We start from the raw sequence: 15,160 nt of genomic DNA on the forward strand, positions 1-15,160 counted from the left end.
GGTAATAGTACTGAAGACTTGTGCTCCAGAAGGTGTCACTCCCTTGGCTAAGCTGTTTCAGTACAGTTACAACACTAGTATCTACCCGACAATGTGGAAAATTGCCCAGGTATGTCCTGTACACAAAAAGCAGGGAATATCTAACACAGCTCATTACTGCCCCATCAATCTACTCTCAACTATCAGAAAAGAGGCAGAAGGTGTCATCAACAATATTATCAAGCAGCACCTGCTCAGCAACAACCTGCTCTGTGATGCTCAATTTGGGTCTGCCAGGGCCACTCAGCTCCTGAAATCATTACAGCCTTGGTTCAAACATGGATAAAAGAGCTGAATTCCAAAGATGAGGGGAGCGTAACAGCCCTTGACTTCAAGGCCACATTCAACCGAGTGTGGAATCAAGGAACTCTTGCAAAACTGGAATCATTGGGTATCAAGGGGCAAATTCTGCTGGTTGGAGTCATACCTGACACATAGGAAGATGGCTCTGGTTGTTGGAAGTCAGTCATCTCAAGACCAGGATGTCGCTGGAATTCCGCAGGAGTGTGTCCCAGGCCCAACCATCTTCAGCTGTTTAATCAATTACCTTCTGTCAACCATAAGGTAAGAAGTGGGAATGTTTGCTGATGATTGCACAATGTTCAGCACCATTTGCAACTCCTCAGATACCGAGGCAGTCCATGTTCAATTGTAACAAGATCTGGACAATATCCAGATTTGGGCTGACAAGTGACAAGTAACATTCACACCACACAAAAGCTAGGCAATGACCATCTCCAATAAGAGACAATCTAACCAGAGCCCCTTGAAATTCAATGGTGTTACCATCACTGAATTCCCAACTATCAACATTGACCAGAAACTGAAGTGGACTTGCCACATAAACAAAGTGGCTACAACAGCAGGTAAGATACTCAGGAAAACTAAGGCGGGTGACTCACCTTGTGACTTCCCAAAGCCTGCCCACCATCAACAAGGCACAAGTCAGGAGTGTGATAGAATACTCTCCACTTGCCTGGATGCATTCAACTCCAACAACATTCAAGAAGCTTAACACTTTCCAGGTCAAAGCAACCCACTTGACTGGCACCACACCCACTCGCTCTATCACCAACGCTCAGTAGCATACTATCTACGAGATGCACTGCAGAAATTCACGAAAGGTTCTAAGCCAGTATCTTCCAAACACACAACTATTTCCAGTTAGAAGGACAAGGGTAACAGATACATGGGAACATCACCACATGCAAATTCCCCTCCAAGCCACTCATCACCCAGACTTGGAAACATGTTGCTGGGTCAAAATCCTAGAATTTTCTCCCTAAGTACATTGTGGATCAACCAACAGCACATGGGCTGCAGTGGTCCAACAAGGAAGCTCACCACCACCTTCTCATGGGCAATTAGGGATGGGCAATAAATGCTAGCCAGCCGTCTTTGCCCACATCCCATGAGTGCACCAAAAAACTCTAATTTGCTAACCAAAACATTATGTGGCACCATGTCAAATGTTTTCTGAAAGCCAAATATACAACATCCACAGCAATATCCTCAAATTTGGTAGATGTGCCCTGTTGATTGTTGGAAAAAAACCATCTGGTTCACAAATGTCCTTTAGGGAAGGAAACTGCCATCCTTACCTGGTCTGGCCTATGTGTGACTCCAGATCCACATCAACATGGTTGACTCATAACTGCCCTCTGGGCAATTAGGGATGGGCAATAAATGCTGCCTAGCCAGCGATGCCCTCATCCCATGAATGAATAAAACAAAAACTAGCAGTAAAATTCCAAGAATCCTTAGATTCTCGAAAATTCCCACAGGATGGAAAATTGCCGATGAAACGCCATTGGAAAATTTCCTTTATTTAAAAAAGGAGTGAAGCAAATAAAAAGTTAACTAGTTAGCTTAATATCTGTCCTTAAGTAAATGCTAGAACATATTATAGACGATGTAATTGCAGAGCTTTTAGAAATAAATATTATAATCAAACAAAGTTAGCATGACGGGGAAATCATGCCTAACAAATTTATTGCAGCTTTTTTTTGAGAAGGCAACAAACAGTGGAAATAAAGGAGAACCAGTGCGTGTAATAAATTTGGATTTCCAAAAGGCATTCAATAAGGTACCTCACATTAGCTTACATAAGATAAGAACCCATAGCACTTGGGTTGGTATATTAGCATGGACAGAGATTTGATTAACTTATAGAAGACAGAGAGTTGGGATAAAGGACACATTTTCAAGCAACCTGTAACTAGTGGATTGCCACATGAATCAGCACTGAAACCACAATCATTTTCAATATACGTTAATGACTTCGATGAAAAATGTAAATATACTATCATCAAGTTTAAGGATAACACAAAAACAAATGGGAAGGCAAGCAATGAGTATAACACAAGGAGTCTACAGAGGACTACAGACATCTTAAGTGAGTGGGATAAGAACTTGACAGATGGAATAGTTGTGGAAAAATAAAAGGTTACGCAGGGAGAAGTTGTTTCCTCCAGTAGGAGAGGCTCAGACCAGAGATTATAATCTCAGAGTAAGAAGTTTCTCATTTAAAGCAGAGATGAGGAAGATTTTCTTTCTTTCAGGGGGCAATGAATCTGTAAAATTACTTACCACAGAGGCTGCATCATTAAGTATATTCAAGGCTGAGACAGATAGATTTTTAATCAGTAAGGCAATCAAGGGCTATGGAGATAAGGCAAGAAAAGTACTGGGAGACAGTAGGAACTGCCGATGCTGGAGAATCTGAGATAACAAGGTATAGAGCTGGATGAACACAGCAGGCCAGGCAGCATCAGAGAAGCAGGAAAGCTGACGTTTCGGGTCTGGACCCTTCTTCATTTTCTGAAGAAGGGTCCAGACCCGAAACATCAGCTTTCCTGCTCCTCTGATGCTGCTTGGCCTGCTGTGTTCATTCAGCTCTACGCCTTGTTATCTAAGAAAAGTACTGGGTCCACTTCTGTTTGTCATTTGTATAAATGATTTGGATGAGAATATAGAAGGTATGGTTAATAAGTTTACAGATGACACCAAAATTGGTGGTATAGTGGACAGTGAAGAAGATTATCTACGAGATCTTGATCGATTGGGTCAATAGGCTCAGGAGTGGCAGATGGAATTTAATTTGAATAAATGTGAGGTACTGCATTTTGGTAAAACAAACAAAGGCAGGTCGTATACAATTAATGGTAGGGCCCTGGGTAGTATTGTAGAACAGACAGACCAAGGGATTCAGGTAAACAGTTTTTTGAAATTTATGTCACAGATAGACAGGGTGGTTAAGAAGGCAGTTAACACGCTTGCCTTCATTGCTCAGACCTTTGAGCATAGGAGTTGCAACATCATGCTGAAGTTGTGCAGGACATTGGTGAGGCCTCTTCTGGAGTACTGTGCGCAGTTCTGGTTGCCCTGTTATACGAAGAATATAATTAAATTGGAGAGGGTTCAGAAAAGGTTTACCAAGACGTTGCCAAGCATGGAGGGTTTGAGTTATAAAAATAGGCTAGGACTTTTTTTCACTGGAACATAAGAAGTTGAAGGGTGACCTTATAGAGTTTTACAAAATGATGAGGGGCGTAGATAAGGTGAATAACAAAGGTTTTTTCACTAAGGTGGGGGAGTTCAAAACTAGGGTGCATATTTTTAAGATGAGTAGAGAAAGATTTATAACGGACATGAGGGGCAACTTTTTTACACAGAGAGTGGCTCGTGTATGGAATAAACTGCCAGAGGAAGTGGTGGATGCAGGTAGTCACAATGTTTAAAAGGCATTTGGATAAGTACATGCATAGGAAAGTTTAGAGGGATATGGGCCAAACCCAGACAAGTGGGACTTGTTTAGTTTGGGAACACGGTTGACATGGACTAGTTGGACCAAAGGGTCTGTTTCTATGCTGTATGACTCTCTGACTCTGAAGTGGAATTGGGGATTATCAAATCAGCCATGATCTCATTGGATGGCAGACGATACTTGACGGACCAAATGGCCTACTTCTACCCCTACATCTAATGGTCTTGTGCACTTTCAAACAGCATTGTCTATCACTTGCCCAAAAAGAACCAAAAGCAATCAGTATCCCTTTTGCCACCCCACAATGGAATAGCAAATTCAGCACATATTTTGGTTTTAATTTGGTATACTCATGATTTATAGTGGATCAATTTAACTAACCAACCTATGAAAGGAAGCTGTAAGATTTTCCTTTTAAATAATGCATTGAGTGAAGAGCTAATGAAGCAAGTGCAATCTTTCCACTTATATTTAAAGGTATTTTTAGAACATTTCATATACTTGGAGCAGTCATCAAGGTTAAATGAACTGGAAGGTACTGATCAAATTTAACAAGATAATGTCATAAAATACTGAATCTGAAAAAAAGTCTTCAGTACGCAATGTAGCTGATATCATCTACTACTTGCCCCCTTCAGAATGTCAGCAATATTTATAGAGGAATACCTTTACTTCATTGTCACTAGGTCAATATCTTGCAACTCTATGTACACATACCTGCATCAAATGAACCACAGCAGTTCAAGAATGCAGCTCCTTGCAACCCGCTTGAGGGTCATTAGGGATGGGCAACTGAGCTGGCCCAGAAGCAATGCTCATATCCCACAAATGAACTAAAGAATAAGTGCAGAAGAGAAAGACGGCACAAACTAGCTTTATAAATTGACACTAAATGAAACGATTCATTTATCTTCATATTTTGAAGCCATTCCAGATGTTGAAATATCAAACTATGACCGAATATTGTACTGTGACCTCTTTAAAGAGGTCACCTCCAACAATTCAAGATGGCACCGACACCGTGCGACTCCTTCTGAGCTCCCTCCGGCAGATCTAACAAACATTTCTGATGACTGTTCTACACTTTTCAACTTAAATTCTAAATCTAAGTTTTCTTTTCACCCTATGATCTGTATGTTCTTACTTACTCTGATCTGCCTGGACTGCTTGTAAACAAAGCTTTTCACTGTACTTAGGTACACATGACTGTAAATAAACCAAATCAAATTATCTATCATGCATAATATGAAAAAGAGCTTGAGTAGTCCATATGGTCATTTGAGCCTGCTCCAAGATCATGGCTTATCTCCCTCAATTCAATTTTCCTTAAAATCCACCAGGAAATAAATACCTCATTACCTCAATCTTGAATACACTCAATTACACAGCATCCACACTGTCCAGGTAAGAAAACTGCAAAGAACCCTTTTCATGAAGACATTTCTCCACATCTCAGTCCTAAACTACCTAACACTTATTCCAAGACTGTGAACCCAAGATTCCACAGCCAGGGAAAACAGTTTCTATGCATCTACCCTGTCAAAACATTGGCATTCTATGACTACCCTGGGTAGCATTGCGGAACAGCCCTCGTGGCAAGGGGATACGCATCCAGGATTACTTCAACACAATGTTGGGACAGACAGGAATTCAGGGCCAATGGGTCTTGGTCACCCTGAAGTGGACAAAATGAATAACGCCTTCTTGAGCTTTTGTGCCCTTAATGACCTATGCTGACCTCAGAGTCACAATCTTCTTTCAGGGCAGACATTGCCACATAGTATTATCAAAGTCAGTACATTTTGAACACAGCACTGAAAGAGGAGGAGGCAGCAAATTTGAAGAGCGTAGAGAACGGAGAATGGCTTCATTCTGAACAAGTGCCAATGAAGAGGAGGCAGTAAGTTTTATGAAAATGCAAATTGTAGAGTATGGATTAATTCTAAATACAGCACCAAGAGCAGAGGCAAGTTTAAAAATTGTCAGATGCTTCATTCTGAACACAGCATCAAGAGAGACTGTAAAAAAAATCCAAAAGTGATATCCACATGAAATCTCAAAATTTAGTGACTGATGAAAAGTTACTGTTGGGGAGTGAGTCTAAATTGCTTAAACACTCTTAATAAAGTAGCAGCAGCAATTGGGATTCCAGGAAGCAATACTAGCAAAAGGGAGGTAAAACTAATCAACCAAAATAATATTTTTTTTAAAAAAGTAAAACAGAAGGAAAATAAAACTAACATAAGTGAGGTAAAGTTACCAGAAAGTGTTTTCTCATATTAAGCGTATATTTATTGTAAAGGTAACAAATAGTTAACACACAACAACAGAAATTGCTGAAGAAATTCAAAAGGTCTAGAAGCATCTATGGAAAGAAAACAGCATTAACGTTTCTGCAGACATTGGTAGCAACAACAAAGGTAGTAAGAAAATGGTAGGGTAAGATCCTGAATACAGCATTCAGGGGTTAGGATGTAAATTTAAAAGCAGGACCTCAACAGCAACAATCTCAGGATACTTTAAGCATCACATGCTCATGAGCATAAGAACAGCATGAATAATCCAGTGAACATGTGGCTGCAGACGTGACATTAGGAGGGAGGACATCAGATGCTGCAGGCATTGGGACCAGTTCTGGATCAGGTGGGACCTGTACAAGCTTGATGGGTTACAGCTTAACAGGACTTGAAACTATTATCCCTGCATGGAGATTTGCTAGTGTTGTACTCCAAAGACCACAAAGACTGCAGCTTAGAACTGGTCGACTTGGCCTTTCCTCTTCTTGTCTCCTTCCAGCTCAAACAGCTTGCACTTCTCGATGGGCAGCGTTCTCCTTGGTCGACAGGTAGGTTCTACAATTCCACAATGTTATGTGGTCTTAGCCTTTTTTCACAATATAGGTTTTGTCTGTCCACCGTAACCACTCTGCTTCCTCTCGTTACACCTCTTACTCTCTGCATATGAGGAATCCTTTCTTATTCTGGGTAAGCTTATGTGACCGGTGCCTACAAAATTTATTGCAATACATCGGCCGGGTTTTTGGTACATTGGCCATCTTGTCATCTTGGCCCCGAGTGGAGACAGACATTGGGGTTGGTTTAAATGAGCTTGTCAGGGGGGCAGGAACCGAAGGGGTAACCCAAATTAGAAGGGATTTAAACCAGAAACAGTAAGTAGACTGGGACACAAGAAGGGAAGAGAAATAAAGCCAAGCATCGATCATGCTTGGTATACAGAATGTCAAAAAGATGAAGGGCACTCCAATAGAATGCATGCAGCATTTGCAGTGAGACAGATGGTCTAAAGGCACAAAGAGAGAAGTAAATGGCTGCAAAGGAACAGGACTGGGAGCTAAATATCCAAGGATATACATCCTATTAAAAAGAAAGGTGGGTGAACAGAGGGTGTGGGGTTGCCTTATTAGTAAGAAATGAAATTAAATCGATAGCAAGAAACAAACTAGGGTCACATGGCATAGAATCTGTGTGGATAGAACTGAGGAACCACAAAGGGGAAAAGAAAACCATAATGGGAGTTATGTACAGGCATCCAAACAGTAGCCAGGATATAGGGCACAAGATGCCACTAGGACACAGAAAAGGCATGTAAGAAAGGTAAGGTAACAGTGACCATGGGGAATTTCAATATGCAGGTGGACTGGGAAAATCAGGTTGGTAGTGGATCACAAGAAAAGGAATTTTTGGAATGGCTATGAGATGGCTTTTTGGAGCAGCTTGTGGTGGAGCCCACTAGGGAGCAAGCAATATTGGATTTAGTGATGTGTAATGAGGCAGACTTGATAAGGCAGTTTAAGATGAAGGAACCCTTAGGAGGCAGTAGCCATATAGGATAGAATTTACTTTGCAATTTGAGAGTGTGAAGCTGGAATCAGATATAAAGATATTACAGTTGAATAAAGGCAACTACAGAGGCATGAGGTAGGAGCTGGTCAGAATTGATGGGAGAGGAACCTAGCAGGAAAGGCAGTGGAATGGCAATGGCTGGAGTTTCTGGGAGACTCAGCAAAAATTCATCCCTAATAAAATGAAGCATACTAAAGGGAGGACAAGGCAACCATGGCTGACAAGGGAAGTCAGGGACAGCATAAAAGCAAAACAAAAAGCATATAATGCGGCAAAGGGCAGTGGGAAGCCTACAAAGACCAACAGAGAACAACAAAAAAAGAAATAAGGAGGGAAAAGAGTAATTATGAGGGTAAGCTAGCCAGTAATACAAAAGAAGATTGCAAGATTTTCCTTAGGTATACAAAGAGCAAAAGGGAGGCAAAAGTGGACATTAGGCTGCTGGAAAATAATGCTGGAGAAGTAGTAATGGGGAAGAATGAAATGGCAGAGGAACTGAACAAGTACTTTGTGTCAGTCTTCACAATGGAAGACACAAGTAACATCTCAAAAATTCAAGAGAGTCAGGAGGGGGAGGGGGCAGAGGGGAGTATGGTGGCCTTCACCAAGGAGAAGGTGCTAGAAAAACTGAAACGTCTTAAGGTGGATAAATCACCTGGATCAGATGACTACACTCCAGAGCTCTAAAGGAGATAGTTGAAGAGATAGTGAAGGCATTAAATGGTGATCTTTCAGGAATCAGTGGAGCCAGGGACGGTCCCACAGATCTGGAAGAATCGCTGAAATAACCCCCCTGTTTAAGAAGGGAGTAAGGCAAAAGGTGGGAAATTACAGGGTGATTAGCCTGACCTTGGTCATTGGTAAGATTTTGGAGTCCATTGTGGAGGATGAGATTTCTGAATACTTGGAAATGCATGGTAAAATAGCACAAAGTCAGCATGGTTTCATCAAGAGGAGATCATGGCTGACAAATGTGTTAGAATTCTTTGAGGTAGTAACAAGCAGGTTAAACAAGGGAGAGCCAATGGATGTTATCTACTTGGCCTTCCAGAAGGCCTTTGACAAGGTGTCGCACAGAAGGCTGCTGAGTAAAATAAGAGCCCATGGTGTTAGAGGCAAGGCACTAACATGGATATAAGATTGGCTGTCTGGCAGAAAACAGAGGGTGGGGATAAAAGGGTCCTTCTCAGGTTGGTAGCCAGTGACTAGTGGTGTTCCACAAGGTTCAGTGTTGGGATGAAAACTTTTCACTTTATACATTAATGATCTAGATGAAGGGACTGAGGGTATTACGGCTAAGTTTGCAGTGGAAACAAAGATAGGTGGAAGGGCAGGTAGTGTTGAGGAGATAGGGAGGCTGCAGAAGAATTTAGGCAGGTTAGGAGAGTGGGCAAAGAAGTGGCAGATGGAATATAACATGGGAAAGTGTGAGGTCATGCACTTTGGCTGGACGAATACAGGCACAGACTATTTTCTACATGGGAAGAAAATTCAGAAATCTGAGGTGCAAAGGGACTTGGGTGTCCGAGACCAAGATTCTCTGAAGGTTACCTTTCAGGTTGAGTCAGTAGTTAGGAAGGCAAATACAATGTTGGCATTTATTTCAAGAGGACTAGAACATAAAAGCGGGGATGTACTTCTGAGGTTTTATAAGGCTCTGGTCAGACCACATTTAGAATATTCTGAACAATTTGCGCCCCATATCTCAGGAAGGATTAACTGGCCCTGGAGCAGGTCCAGAGGAGGTTCATGAGAATGATCCCAGGAACAAAAGGCTTGACATATGAGGAACGTTTGAGAACTGTGGGTCTATACTTGATGGAGTCTAGGATGAGTGGGGATCTAATTTCAACTTACAGAATACTGAAAGTCCCGGATACAGTGGACATTGGGAAGATGTTTCCTTTAGCAGGAGGGACTAGTACACGAGGGCACAGCCTTAGACTAAGGTGTAGGGCAAGTGTAGCACTTCCTTTGGTTGCAAGGAAAGGTGCCGGGGGTGGTGGAGCTACTGGGGAGCGTGGAGCGGACGAGGGAGGCACAGAGAGTGCGCTCCCTATGAAAGGCAGATAGGGGTGGAGAAGGAGATATATCTTTGGTTGTGGGGTCGGATTGTAGGTGGCGGAGAACGATACGTTGGATATGGAGGTTAGCTGGGTTAAATTGAGGACAAGGGGGATTTTGTCTTGTTTTTGTTGTGGGGAGGATATGTGAGGGTAGAGGTGCGGGAAACACAAGAGATGCGGTTGAGAGCATTTTCCACCACCAAAGCAGGAAAGTTGCGGTCCTTGAAATAAGAGAACATCTGGGATGTTCGGGAGTGGAACGCCCCATCTTGGGAGCAGATGCGGTGGAGACGGAGGAATTGGGAATACGGGATCGCATTCTTGCAGGAAGTTGGGTGAGAGGAGGTACAGTTTAGGTAGCTGTGGGAGTCGGTGGGCTTGAAATAGATGTCGGTTTTGAGGTGGTCACCAGAGATGGAGACAGAGAGATGTCGGTTTCAAGGCGGTCACAGAGCGGTCCCAAAATCCCCACCCCTGACCAACAAAATATTATCTCTCAAACCATTCACAACCTCAACACGTCAGGTGACTTCCCACCCACCGCCTCCAACTTCATCGTTCCCCAACCCCGCACTGCCCGTTTCTATCTCCTTCCCAAAATCCACACCCCCTTGATCATGACCCCACCCCTGACCACCAAAACATCATTTCTCAAACTATTCACAAATTCATTACCTCAGGTGACCTCCCACCCACAGCCTCCAACCTCATCGCTCCCTAACCCCGCACTGCCCATTTCTACCTCCTTCGCAAAATCCACACACTGACCTTTACATAGCCGAGGCCAGGTGCCAACTCTCTGACACCTCCTCCTACCGCCCCCTCAATCATGATCCCACCCCTGACCACCAAAACATCATCTCTTAAACCATTCACAACCTTATTACCTCAGGTGACCTCCATTCACAGTCTCCAACCTCATCGTTCCCCAAACCTGCACCACACGTTTCTATCTCCTTCCCAAAATCCACAAACCTGACTGTCCCGGCTGACCCATTGTCTCTGCCTGCTCCTGCCCCACTGAACTTATCTCCGCTTAGCTTGACTCCGTTTTCTCCCCCCTGGTCCAGGAACTCCCAACCCACATCTGGGACACCACCCACGTCCTCCACCTCCTAAGGAATTCGAACCACAGGCAAATAACTATGAACTAACAAATACAAGTTTACAATGAAACCTCTAATCCCCTTGAAAATACCCACACACAGACACACAGATACAACTAAACAAAAAAAGTGGGTGTTATGGTGGAGGAAAATATACAGTGCAATCATTGTTCAGCAGCAGCAGGCCCTAGGTTTAGACGAGGTGTTCTGTCTCGAACCTCCTTCCTTCCAGATTCTCAGTTCTTTGCCAACGCCACAGGGAATTTATACATTAATCATTCAGATTCACAGTCACCAGCAACAGCATACAGCAAATGGTGGAAGAAAATAACCAGCTGTCTTCAGGCTTGAATTATTTGTTGTAGGGATACAGAGACAGACCCTCCTTCTTCCGGTCTGGAAAATGTCTGCGACTGTAACGTTCACATGCACACAAGCTGTTCAGGAACCACAGGTGTTGACAGGTTGATGACCTTTGGGACCCACAAGTGGTCACCAGTTCACAAACCTATCAACTATCCGTTCTGGCCAAGTCTCACTCTGCACACACACACTGATGCTATGCCATTATATCTCACTGCTTCCATTGCAGTTTTCATTTCAAAAATACACTTTATTCATAAATTATCTATGGGTAAATATAGAAGTAGAAAACATTTTTCTACAGACTTTGATGAAGATACAGTGGAATTTTTAACATTCCTCATTAGCACTTCAATCCAGATGCAACAAAAAAGGCATTTTCAAAACATTAATGGAATTAATTGCATTCCCATTAAAGCAACAAGGTTGTCTCAAAACATAATACACCCTCATTATCCTGCAAAGCGACAGTGTAAACACAATTCTGCAGTCTTGCCAACCTTAGTGCAAAATCCAGGTTGTACCGAATATGAAGGAGAACTAATTCATTAGCTGAGAAAGTGGGTGCATGTAGTAAACTTTAGGTGCTTTCCTTGTCCACATTTGACCTCAAAACTGCAATTGGTCACGAGTTAAGGTTGGGGGCATCAAATGCAACACCCTCCTGACAGTATGCCATTGTGCTGCCGCCTCTGGTGGTCTGTTATATCATGGTGCCTAGTTTACAGATATTTTTGCAGAATCATATAGACAATGTGAGACTGCTGCTCGATTGATCTTTGGGATTGGTCTGTAGTTTCATGTTTTCTTGAATACAGGAGTTATATTCTAATGTATTCCGACCTTTCCATAATCTATGAAATTATGGAAAATTATATCCAATGTATCTACAATCTCTGCAGCCACTTAAGAGTCATAGAGATGAACAGCACAGACCCTTCGGTCCAACTCCACCATGCCGACCAGATATCCTAAATAAATCTAGTCCCATTTGAAGGCATTTGCCCTTCCTATTCATATATCCATCCAGATGCCTTTTAAATGTTGTAATTGTACCTGCCTCCACCACTTCCTCTGGCAGCTTATTCTATACACGCACCACGCTCCGTGTGAAAAAGTTGTCACTTAGCTTCCTTTTGAATCTTTCCCCTCTCATCTTAAACATAAGCCCACTAGTTTTGGACTCCCCCACCCTGGGGAAAAGACCTTGTCTAATCACCCTATCGATGACCCTCATGATTTTATAAACCTTTCTAAGGTCACCCCTTATGCTCACCTCCAATGCTCCAGGGAAAACAGTCCCAGCCTATTCAGCCTCTCCCTATACCTCAAACCCTCCAACCCTAGCAACGTCCTTGTAAATCTTTTCTGAACCCTTTCAAGTTTCACAACATCCTTCTTAAAGCAATTATAGCAATCTTATAGCAATTCGCCTACAAAATCATGAGAGGTATAGACAGGGTGGATAGCAAGAAGCTTTTTCCTAGAGTGGGGGACTCAGTTACTAGGGGTCACGATTTCAAAGTGAGAGGGGAAAATTTTAAGGGAGATATGCGTGGAAAGTTCTTTATGCAGAGGGTGGTGGGTGCCTGGAACGCGTTGCCAGCGGAGGTGGTAGAGGCGGGCATAATAGCGTCACTTAAGATGTATCTAGACAGATACATGAAAGGGCAGGGATCAGAGGGATACAGATCCTTGGAAAATAGGCAACAGGTTTATATTGAGGATCTGGATCGGCGCAGGCTTGGAGGGCTGAAGGGCCTGTTCCTGTGCTGTAATTTTCTTTATTCTTTGCTCTTTGTTATTCTTAGCAGGGAGACCAGAACTGAACGCAGTATTGCAAAACTGGCCTAACCAACGCCCTGTACAGCCGCAAAATGACCTCCCAACTCATACATTCAATGCACTTGCCAATAAAGGCAAGTATATCAAACACCTTCTTCACAATCCTATCTACCTGCAACTCCATTTTCAAGGAACTATGAACCTGCACCCCAAGATCTCTGTTCAGCAACACTCCCTAAGACCTTATCATTGAGTCTACAAGTCTTGCCCTGATTTGCTTTTCCAAAATGCAGCACCTCACATTTATCTAAATTAAAATCCATTTGACATTCCTCAGCCCATTGGCCCATTTGATCAAGATCCCATTGTACTCTGAGGTAACCTTCTTCACTGTTCGCTACACCTTCAATTTTGGTGTCATGTGCAAACTTACTTGCCATATCTCCTACTTTCACATCCAAATCATTTATTTAAATGATGAAAAGCAGTGGACCCAGTATCGACTCTTGCGGCACAGCACTGGTTCACAGGTCTCCAGTCTGAAAAGCAACCCTCCAACACCACCCTCTGCCTTCTACCTTCAAGCCCCTTAACCCTGACAAGAGCATACTGTCTCTGAACTCTCGTTAACTCATTTTTGAAGTCTTCTAATTTTCCAGCCATCCCTTTACTTACAAGCATCCACCCCGAATCAAATTTTTAAAGTTCTTTGTTCAAATACCATCAAAATTGGCCTTCCTCCAATTTAGAACTTTAACTTTTTGATCCGGTCTATCCTTTTCTATCACTATTTTAAAACTAAGAGAATTATGTTCACTGGCCCCAAAGTGCTCCCCCACTGGCACCTCAGTCACTGCTCTACCTTATTTCCCAAGAGTAAGTTTTTTTTTCATTCATTAGCAAGATGAGGGCGTCGCTGGCTAGGCAGCATTTATTGCCCATCCCTAATTGCCCAGAGGACAGTTCAGAGTCAACCATATTGCTGTGGGTCTGGAGTCACATGTAGGCCAGACCAGGTAAGGATGGCAGTTTCCTTCCCTAAAGGGCATTAGTGAACCAGATGGGTTATTCTGACAATCAACAATGGATTCACAGTCATCGTTAGATTCTTAAATTCCAGATATTTACTGAATTCAAATTCCACCATCGGCCATGGTGGGATTTGAACCCTAGTCCCCAGAATGTTATCTGGGTCTCTGGATTAACCAGTCCAGTGATGATACCATTAGGCCATCACCTCCCCGCATTTGCACCTTCTCTAGTGGGTACATCCACATACTAAATCAGAAAATGTTCTTGTACACACTTAACATATCCCTCTCCATCCAAGGACTTAACACTATAGCGGTCCCAGTCTATGTTTGGAAAGATAAAACCCTCCCATAACCATCCTATTATTCCTACAGACAACTAAGATCGCCTTACAAATTTGTTTCTCAATTTCCAGTTGACTACTGGGGTGTCTATAGTACAATCCCAATAAGGTGATCGTCCCTTTCTTATTTCTCAGTTCCACCCAAATAACTTCCCTGGACGTACTCCCAGGAATATCCTCCCTAAGTACGGCCGCAATGTTATCCCTAATCAAAATCACCACTCCCCCTTCTCTCTTGACCCTCCCCCCCACAACCTTCTATCCTTCAAATAGCAACTATACAGTGGAACATTAAGCTGCCAGTCCGTCCATCCCTGAGCCACATCTCTGTAATTGCTGTGATATCCCAGCTCCATGTTCCCAACCATGCCAGGAGTTCATCTGTCTTACCTGTTAGGCCTCTTGCATTAAAATAAATGCAGTTTAATTTATCAGCCCCACCTCGTTCTCTGCTTTGTTCCTGTCTGCCCTGACTGTTTGACTTGCTCCTTTTCCCAACTGTACCTGTCTCAGACTGATCTCTTTCCCCACTAAACCCCTGCACAGCCCCCAACCCCCAAACACCCCACCTTACTAGTTTAAATCCTTCTGAGCAGCTCTTGCAAATTTCGCCGCCAGTATATTAGTCCCCTTCCAATTCAGGTGCAATCTGTCGTTCTTCTACAGGTCGCTTCTACCCCAGAAGAGATTCCCAAGCTGCTTCACTGCAATAGCGACTGTGGGATACTCTTCTCAGGCTGTCTCACTACGATGCTGCTCTAGGACACTCTTTCCAGGCTGCTTCTTTGCAATGCTGC

General features: G+C 43.0%; 1 protein-coding gene and 1 pseudogene across 2 annotated transcripts in view; both read right to left on the bottom strand.

Moving 5' to 3' along the window:
- The window catches only part of enah (ENAH actin regulator), a 281,703-nt gene that overhangs the window by 130,125 nt on the left and 136,418 nt on the right, over positions 1-15,160 (bottom strand). The window lies entirely within an intron of this gene.
- LOC109930569 lies at positions 6,557-6,860 on the bottom strand (annotated as a pseudogene).

The sequence above is a fragment of the Rhincodon typus genome, chromosome 5 (assembly GCF_021869965.1).
Source record: "Rhincodon typus isolate 14 chromosome 5, sRhiTyp1.1, whole genome shotgun sequence".
In the NCBI taxonomy this organism is placed as follows: Eukaryota; Metazoa; Chordata; class Chondrichthyes; order Orectolobiformes; family Rhincodontidae; genus Rhincodon; species Rhincodon typus.